This window comes from Cyprinus carpio, unplaced genomic scaffold (genome assembly GCF_018340385.1).
Source record: "Cyprinus carpio isolate SPL01 unplaced genomic scaffold, ASM1834038v1 S000006823, whole genome shotgun sequence".
Classification (NCBI taxonomy): Eukaryota; Metazoa; Chordata; class Actinopteri; order Cypriniformes; family Cyprinidae; genus Cyprinus; species Cyprinus carpio.
The window spans coordinates 159,147-169,146 of NW_024879402.1; the positions used below are offsets into that span (position 1 = coordinate 159,147).

Below are 10,000 nucleotides of genomic sequence, written 5' to 3' on the forward strand. Positions count from 1 at the left end.
CTAGCAACAAATAACCACACACTTGACTTCTTTATCATTTATTTTATATTTAAATATATATATATACGCATATTTATAAATATAACTTAAAGATATACCTTTTTATTCATTTGTTTAATGTAAATATGTAAATTTGATAAAAATTTAAATATACATTAACAAAATTTACATTTATTTTATATCTAATTTTATATATAAATAAACTTAAAGAGAATGTGTTTTTTCATTCATTTATTTTATATGTAAATTTTATTAATTAAAAACATAAAAAGAAATGTATATTTATTTTATTTACTTATTATTAATTTTATAAATTAATTTCCTATATAAATATAACCACATAAATACATACATACACACATATGTACGGGGTGCACATGGGTTTAGTGCTCACACTGCACATTAAATATCACTATAAAAAAATTTAATTAATAAACAAAATGATACATTTTGAAATATATTAATTTTAAAATAAAAATGATATTAAAAAAATAAAATTTTTTTATAGTACACAAAAAAAACAAAAATTAATATTGATATTTACATTTTTTTTTTTTTTTTTTTTTTTCACCATTTCAAAATTTTCAGCATTTTCAAACCTTAAATTACAAACCTTATTTTGGGGTTGTAAGTTGTTTTAGCGCGCTGAGGAAGTGTGTTAGTGAGGAAATTTTCACTTTTTTTTACCTGCATCCCACTTATGTGCCCCCTTTTAATGTACACATAAAAGTTCAAAAAAAATTTGCCAACAAAAAAATACACACTCACAGAAATCCAGAAAATGAGCTCAACATACCACATTTGTGATGTCAGAGCAGGATAAAAAAACTACGCTGCTAAACGTGTGTGTGTTGTTTCAGCTGTCTCCCAGCGAACCAACACTTCCGGAGCAAGGGGGGAAGAGGCGGAAGGTGCCCCCTTTGGTGTACAGTAGAGGACCCCCTGAAAAAAGGGTCAACACAACACCCCCACCCCAAAAAATTGAGAGAAAAAGTCAAAATTGCAAAAAAGAGTCAAAATTTGGGAATATAATCGAAATTGAAAGAAAAATTCGAATTGTGAAAAAAGAAAAAATTGTGTAAAAAAGTAAATTTTCAGAAAAAGAGTCAAATTTTGGAGAAAAAAAGAAAAAATTAAAAAAGGTCAAAATTTGGGAAAAAGCAAATTGTGTAAAAAAATAAAAATTGGGAAAAAGTCAAAATTGGGAAAAAAGTCAAATTACGAAAAAAAAGTTAGAATTGCGAGAAAAGAGTCGAATTGCGATATATAATTAATTGCAAAAAAAAATTTCAGAATTGGAGAAAAAAGAAAAAAATTTGCAGAAAAGAGTCAAAATTGGTAAAAAAAGTCGAATTGCGGGGGGCGAATTGGGATATAACCGCAATTGAAGAAAATTTCAGAATTTCGAGAAAAAAAGAAAAAATTGAAGAAAAAGTAAAAAATTGGGGGCCAGAAAAAATCGAATTGGAAAAAAAAAGTCGAATTGTGAAAAAATGAAAAAAATTGGAGAAAATTGAAATTTGCAAAAAAAAAAGTAAATTGGAGAAAAGGGGAATTGTGGGGGAGAAGTAAAAATTGCGAGAAAAAGTCAAAATTGCGAGATAAAACTTGCAATGCAAGAAAAAGTCAAAATTAAGAAAAAAAATCAGAATTAAATTAAAAAAATTAAAAAAAAAGAACTCCATCTTGGCCATTTTATGTTTAGGTTTCCAACGACGGGGCTCAGAGTTCACCGCAGCATGAGGGGGGTTTTTGAGGCTCGCCTGGAGCTCTGGAGGGCAGACGGATTTTTTGGGGCGGTCCCCCCGCGCTCCTTTTTGCCGCCCGGGACACGCTTTTTCCTCACGGAGAGAGCTGCGATCCAGGGGGGGGCTCTGCGGGGGGCTGACGGTGGGAGGTCCCAAAACCTCCCCCACAGCCGCTGTTTCCCCCGGGACACCACAGAATCCACCAAAAACACACGTGACAGATAAAAAAAAAATACCAAATTTTAAAATTGTTTTTTAAAGCCTAAAATTTACTTTTACACATTTTAAAAAAAAATTAACAAATTTTTTAACTTTCTTTTAACCAATATTCATTTAAAAAAAAAAATTTTTTTCATAAAATATTAAAACAGTATTTTAAATATTTTTTTAAAAATTTTGAACAAACTTTGAATATTAAAAAAATTAATATAAAAATTTTTTAAAAAAAAAATTTACAAACTGAATATTTTAAACAGTATTTTTTTTATTTTCTTTCACAAAATTGCTTTTAGAACAGTTTCTAAAAAAATAAAAATAAAACATTAAAACAGTATTGAAAATTTTTTTTTACTTCTTTTCCAAAACTAAAATTATAAAAATCAATGTAACCTAAAAAAAAGAACTTTCTCCACATAAAATATTATAGTCTATTAAAGTATTAATTTAAAAATATTTTTTTTAAAAATTTTTTCAAACTTGAATATAAAAACAGATTTAGTTTTTTTAAAAAAAAAAAATTTTCAAAAAAAGAATTATAAACAGTTTTAGTTTTTTTTATTGAATTTTTTTTAAAAGATTTAACAATTTTTTTATTTTATTACTTTTTTTTCAGTTTTTTTTTCCAAAAGAATTATAAAAGGGATTGTAAAAATATTTTTAACATTAATTTTTTTTTTTATTTTAGACAAAAGAAGTGTGAAAAAACACTACTTCTGTGTGGTTTCCTGAAGCTAGCAACACCGATTCTGTTGTGAAATGTGCATATAATGAGGTCACGTGATAAATTTGGGGTAAAAAGAAACGAAGCATATTTAAACTTAAAAAGTGTGCAATCATTATGCTGGGATCAGCTGTAGATTTGTTCAGTTTGCATGCGCGGTGTCCCCCTACGTGTGTTTCATACGCACCACACACACTGCCCCGGGGCCCCCGGGGTTCAGAGATATTTCCCGCATGTAACAGCACAGAAAAAATTTTAAAATTCCCACACCTTTCCTCTCTTCCCCAATGCAGGATCGGCAGCATCAGTCTGCGAGGCCTTTGTAAATTAAAGCCGTCCCGGGGGGGCATCATCGACCACTACGCCACCCGGGTCAAAGAGCCCCCAAGGTGACGGGGGAGCTAATCCCCTCCAGGGGCCGACTGGTGTGTGGAAAAAGGACGGGACATTGGTCGTCCCGACGAGACGGCCACGCCCCAGCTGCTGCGGGAGCACAGTGCAAGAGGGGCCCCCAATGTTATTGATCTAAACATTTAATAATAAATATTTTTTTATATTTACGTGTTATTATTATTTTTAAAAAATGGGTTTTATATAGTTTAATTATGTTGTTTTTTATTTATTTATTATTACTGTTATTATTAATTTTTAAAAAATTTATTTTTTATTTTTTAAATTTTAAAAAGATTATTATTATTATTAATTTTTAAAAATAATTTTGTAATATATTATTATAATTAATTATTAAACATATTTTTATTTATTTATTCTTATAAATGATTATTAGTATGATTCTTTCCTGTGTTGAGAATGAACTGCTGGCTCTGGCTCTGTAGCTGTGTGTGTGTGTGTGTGTGTGTGCAGGTTGGCCTCCTCACCGCACTCTCAGAGGTCACAGGCACAAGGTCACGTGTCTGCTGTATCCACACCAGGTCTCTCCGCGCTACGATCAGTGCTCGCTCGTGTCCGGAGCTGACGACTTCTCCGTCATCGTCTGGGACGTCTTCACCGGCGAGATGAAGCACATCTTCTGCGTTCACGGAGGAGAAGTGGAGAAATCACACAGCTTATGGTGAATTCGGAGAGTTGGATTGTTAGATTCATGCACACACGCACAAAAAAAAAAACACACACACACACACACACACTAACCAGAATCAGACAAAAAGGAGGGTAAAGTAGCGTTTAGCATCAGGAGGGCGGGCTTATTGGACCAGATACTCCCTCTGTTGGTCTAGAAGGATGGCTGTAATTTTATGAAAAATGCAGCCAGATTTCTATTGTCTCAGATACTCAGTTACTATTTAATTTATCCAATTAATATACAATTTTAATATCAGCTGTATCATTTATGATTTATCGCCAATAGTATAAATGTGCATAATTAAAATTAATAAAATAATTAACTGCTTATAGGTACTGGCCGGAATTTTATGTGTTGTGCATCCCTATTTATTAATATATTTACAAAATAATCTGATATTAATCATCTTTTTTTTCTGTCCATTAGTTTCTACTTCATCAAATGCAGTAAAGCGCCTCTTATTCACTGGATTAAACAAAAATATGAAGGGTTCATTTGCAAAAACAAATCTGTTTTTAATAATTCTCAGAAATCATGTTTTTTCATTTGTGCATTCAAATTAATCTCAATCAAACTGCAGTTGGTTTTTTTTTGACTAGGTTAAAAAATAAAAAAACAGCAATAACACAATAAAACACAATAAAAACAGGTTATAAAAACATGGCTTTTGGAAAAAAAAAAAAAAAAAACTTGAGTTATCTGTTTTTGCAAATAAACTCTTCACATTTAATGTATGAAATCAGTGTTCAATTTATAGCGTCATTCATTTATTATTATATAGTTTTTATTAATACATTTTTAAATCATTTTAGTCAGTTTTAGTAATTTTGCTGTCTTTTTCTTATTTTTCTTAATATTTAGAATTTGATGTTTTTATTTGAATTTTTATATTTATATTATAACAGTTTGTATTTATATGTGTTTCATTTTCATTTAAGTTAAAATTTTAGACTTTTTTTGAATTTTTTTTTGTCCTTTTAACTTATTTTTATGTTTTTTTTTTTTTAATGTCTGTTTTAATTCAGTTTTAGTTATTTTACAACTTCAGGTTAAACTAAACAAAGAATGATAAATGTTGCCTTGGCAACTAGCTGAAATAAAATAAGTTTTATAAAAATATTTTAATGTATTTCTGTTAATATTTTATTTTATTTTATTTTATTTTATTTTATTTTATTTTATTTTATTTTATTTTATTATTTTATTTTATTTTATTTTATTTTATTTGCACACACACACAACCTCAGCTACGATTCTTTGTGCTGGAGAAATGTTCAGGTGATTTACTCTGTTGTTTGTTCAGGCTTTCTTCACTGCTCTGAAAGGTTTCTCTCTAGACACTGAAAAGTTCATCCGGCTCCAGACGCTGAGTCTCACCTCGGTGACCATTATGTAGTTTGCTCAAGCATTAAATGTCAGATGAAGAGGCTGAGTGTGAGAAGGAAGAGGGTGCGATGTGTAATGAAACGCTCCGACTTTCCCTCCTGCTTGACTTTTTATGTAGTGTATGGTCTTTTGTGGAGGATCTGTAGTGTGATGCTTTTTAATTCGATTCACACTGATATCATTCTCACTGTCACTGTTGGCAGCTTTTGTCTTTTCTCTCGTGTTTTTTTCCATGTTGTTGGCATTTCGTGATCCGCGGGCTTTTATTTGGTGTGAATGAATCGAGACAGAATCGATCAGAGACTGTTTGGGGTTTTAATTTTTACCACGAAATAAAGTCGTGCCTTTTGAGCTTTCGGTGAGCTGCTGATGTGACTGACCGGCTCTGAAAGAAACTTCATCAGATGTTGAATAGATAAAAAAAAAAATAGTTTACTAGCAATTTCTGAGTGAAAATAGTTTCAAAGTAAATCCTACACCATTTCTTTCAGTGCAGAGTAAAAAGTTTTAAATGTTAATTTAAATATAAATTATTCCCACCATTCTTGACCAATGAGAGACGACATCTGGACTTCTAATTCCCCTTGAATAATTTTGAAATTAAATTAAAAAATTTATGTCATTTGAGCCATAAATTAGTGTCATGTGATTTTGAAATAAATTTTTAAAAGAGTAAATAGTACAGAAAAAGAGTTTAAAATTATTAAAATTTTAAGGGAATTAATAAAATTTTTTTTTTCTATACCCCATATTTATTTATTAAAAAATTCTCACTTTTTTAAAATTTAACTTCTGTTTCAGCATGTTTAATAATCTAGTTTTATTTATTTGTTTGTGTGTATATGTTTATCTATTATTTTAATAGTGTGTGTGTGCATATATATTCTATAAAATAATTTTTAAATAAAATTTTAATTTAAAAAATTTTTTCTTTGCTATAACTCCTTTTATTTTTTTAAAATTCTTTTTTTTTTAAAAATACGTTCAAAATTTTTTTACAAATAAAATTTATTTTTTTTTACTTATTTATATTTTTATTTATTATTTAATTATTTGTTTTTATGCATATGTGTATATATATATATATATACATACATGCATCCGTATATGTATAGACTGGCATTGTGTGTTATTATTATTTTACTCTATGAAATTTTTTTTTATTGTTTTTATTTTTGTATTTTCTTTTTTCTTTTTAAATTTTTAGTTAAAGTATTAGTATTTCTTGGCAACAAAGCTGAAATAAATTTTTTTTTACTTTTTTGGTTTTTTTTTAGTAATGGAAATTTTTAGTTTTTTAGGGTTTTTTAGTTTTATTTTTGTAGTAGCCCTGGTTCTTCTTTTGTTACTCACTTTGGAAAAAAAGCGTCTCCCTAAATTGAATAAATATAAATGAAAGTTTCTTGACCAATCAGAGACGGGCAGGGGGCCCTGCTAAGCCCCCCCCCTTTCTTGACTGCCGGGGGTTGGGTTTTTAGGCTGATATCATGGTCGTGTAAGCACAGTGCGGGTTTCTCGGGGGTTTTTCGGGCAGCGGGCAGCATGCGTGGGGGTTGGTTGGGGATCACTCCATGCTCTGCTGAGCCCGGGGGGAAAAAAATGAAATCATGCGGCGCCGGGACCCCCTTTTCCCCCAAATCCAGGTCATAAAAGTGGAGGCCGTGTGACAATTTTTGGGTGGTGGGCTGCTCTGGGGTCCTTTCGATCTGGCAGATGGACACAGGTCAGTTGGGCTCAGAGGTCATGCTCATGGTTGCCTACCCGGTTCAATGTAAACATAAAATATACAATTCAAGTGTGTTATATTTGCCTTTTTGCAAAATTTCATCAGATTTAAAAGGTTTTTTGGTTTTTTGTACCCGTTTGGTTTGGGATAAACAACTTGCAGTCATTTTTATGAAAAAGTATGCATGATTTATCCATTATCAGCCAATATTAGACCTTTTTTTAGAGTTTTTTGCTATGGATATTTTTAAATAAAATTTTTTTTTTTTTTATTAATTAATTTTTTAATTTTTATGTTAAGGAAAAAAAAAAAAAACCTTATTCTTTTAAAATCGTAAAAAACCACAGCGTTTTGTTTCTGAATGAATCTGCTTTTTTGAATGATTCTAGGAGTCACTTGTTTCCCTTCCGGAAGAACCCAGTTTTTTAAACGAATCGTTTTCAGTTTTCAAATTTCGTTAGGGAAATTTATTTAATATGCCAATGGATGAATACCAATGGTTCTTTTTTAACAAAATGAAAAAAAAGTATTTTATAGGAAAAAAAGGGTAAAAGGGGCTGTCATCTCTCTCTCTCTCTCTCGATAATTCATTCAAATAAATGTGATCTAACCTCACTATTTCATCTCTGGATCTGATTTGAAGTGGTTGTGCAGAATTTGTCCGTTGTGCATTAAAATGGTTTAATGAACGTAGCCGTTTTACCCCTTACAAATTTTTATTTTTTAGTGTTTAGAATTTTTTTGAAGAAATAGTGTACAATTTTTATATCAGTCAAAAAGTTTTTCAAACCGTAAATAAATATACTGTACATAAAAAAAAAAATTTTATTTTGACATCAGCCAGAAATTTTGGAAAACAGTTATTAAAAATCTGATATTTTTTTTTTTGTGTGTCCCTCAAGTTCTTTATAATCAAATGCAATAAATTGTCTTTCATTTTTTGCGATTTAATTAATGGGGTTTTACAGAAATACGGTATATATGATCACATTTAAATATAAAACAAGTGTTTAATTTTAAAAGTGTTTGATCTACTATTATATAGTATTTATTTAGTATTATAGCTTTTTTTTTTATTTTTTTTTTTTTTTTTTATTTTTTTGTTTTTTTTTTTTTTTTTTTTTTTATTTATTTTTTTTTTTTTCTTTTTTTTTTTTTTCTTTTATATTGTTTACTTTTCTTTTTTTTGCCCAAAACATCATTTCTAATTTTCTCTCTATTTTCTGCTGAATTAAATATTATTTTTTTTATTTTTTTTTTAATTTTTTTTTTAATATTTTGATTTATTTTTAGATTTTTTTTAAGGTTTTTTTCACCGATTCATTTGGGGATGGGTGAGTGAGGAAGGAAGTGCTTAAAGCTCTGTGTCTTATTTTGAGGAGGATATTTGACTAATAATCATTTATTATCCGCCTGTTTTCCCCCGATCGGGGTGTCCCTCCCTAGGGCTTTGAAAAAAAGCCCACTGAAACTCTGGGCCGGGCCCCCCTGCTGCTTAAAAAACATTGGGGTTTTATGGATCCCCCTTTCAGCCGGGGGATTATGGGGGCCCTGGGAGCTGAGGAAACACACACACACACACACACACTCATGAGATGCATCAGTGTTTACACACACACACACACACTCATGAGATGCATCAGTGTTTAATGAGTGTAATGGATTAAAAAATTTTATGGAGCATAGACAATCCAGTGTTAAAGTACCCGTCATTAATATTAGGGATGCACCGAAACGGGGTACTGAAACCGATACCCACGGATACTGTACCCATTGGATACCGATCGGATAGTGATCCGAATTTGGGCCGATACCGTGGGGATATGGATACTAATAAAAACCATAAGGAACAGATACCGTACGAATGAAAAACCCATGTTTTAAACCAGAACCAATATTGATCCCATAATGTATCCCAAATAATAATGAAAAAGGATACTGATACCTATATGGGTACTGATATGGATATGATCGGAACGGATATCGATATAATAACAATACCAATATTGATCGGATACTGATATCTATACGGTTTCGATATTGGGTTCCCGGGAGGGTATTGATATGGATGATATCCGGGCGGAAACGCGGGGCTTGTCGGCAAAAATCCCTTTTCACCGATATCCCTTTGGAAAATTTGTTTTTTCGGGTAAAAACGGGATGGAAAAAATTTTTCGTGATTCCCCAATCAATATACTATTTTACTAATGTAAGTTGGTTTTTTTTAGGTTTTAATTTTTTTTATTTTAGTTTTGGTTTTAGTATTTTTTTGTACTTGAAATTATTTAACTTTTAAAAAAGTGTTTTTGTTAAAATTTTCTTTTACATTTTTTTCTCAAGTTTTAGTAATTTTGTTGTGTTTTTTTGTTATTGTTATTAATTTTAATATTTTTATATTTATATTTAGCTTAATTTTTTGTGTTTTTGTTTTTTTTATATATAATTTTTTTTTAATGTTTGGTTATATTTTAATTTTAATAAAAGTTTTAGTAATTTTGTTGTCTTTGTCATTTGTATTAGTTTTAGTTTTGTGATATTTCCCTTTAGCTTTTAATTATACTTAATCCCGCTTTAGTTTCAGCAATTTTAGGGCTTGAATTTATATATATATATATATATAAATTATTATTATTATTTTTTTTTTATATATACATTATTTTTTTTAAAGTAAGTTTTGGTAATTTTGTTGTTTGTTTGTGCATTTAGTTTTTTTTTAAATATATCTGTTAAGCTTTTCATCATCTATTTACTTAAAAAATTGTGTTTCGTCATTTTAGTATTTAAATGATTTGTTTTTGTTAGTGTCTAGTAATTTCAGCTTTGTTTTGTTCATTTCCTATATAATTCTATTATCTGTATACATTTCCACTGCAATTCGCCTTGAAGTCATCGCGTTTTAAGTATTTTAGTACTCCTTAAAACAAACTAAATAAAAATTGAAACTTAAGTGAAAATGTGATTTCTTTTTAAAATATATGTTCAGTTCAGTAATGTTTTTTTTGTGTTGTTGTTTGTCCAAACTACACTTCGATGTGTGTTAAAAAATGGTTTTAATTTTAGTGGAACAGTAATAACCCTTGTATTGTGTGCTGTTTCAGGAGTGCTGGACAGCTGTG

General features: G+C 29.7%; 1 pseudogene; it reads left to right on the plus strand.

The window, feature by feature from the left end:
- The first annotated feature begins 6,765 nt into the window (after positions 1-6,765).
- LOC122145018 overlaps positions 6,766-10,000 on the plus strand; it is an 11,644-nt pseudogene continuing 8,409 nt past the window's right edge.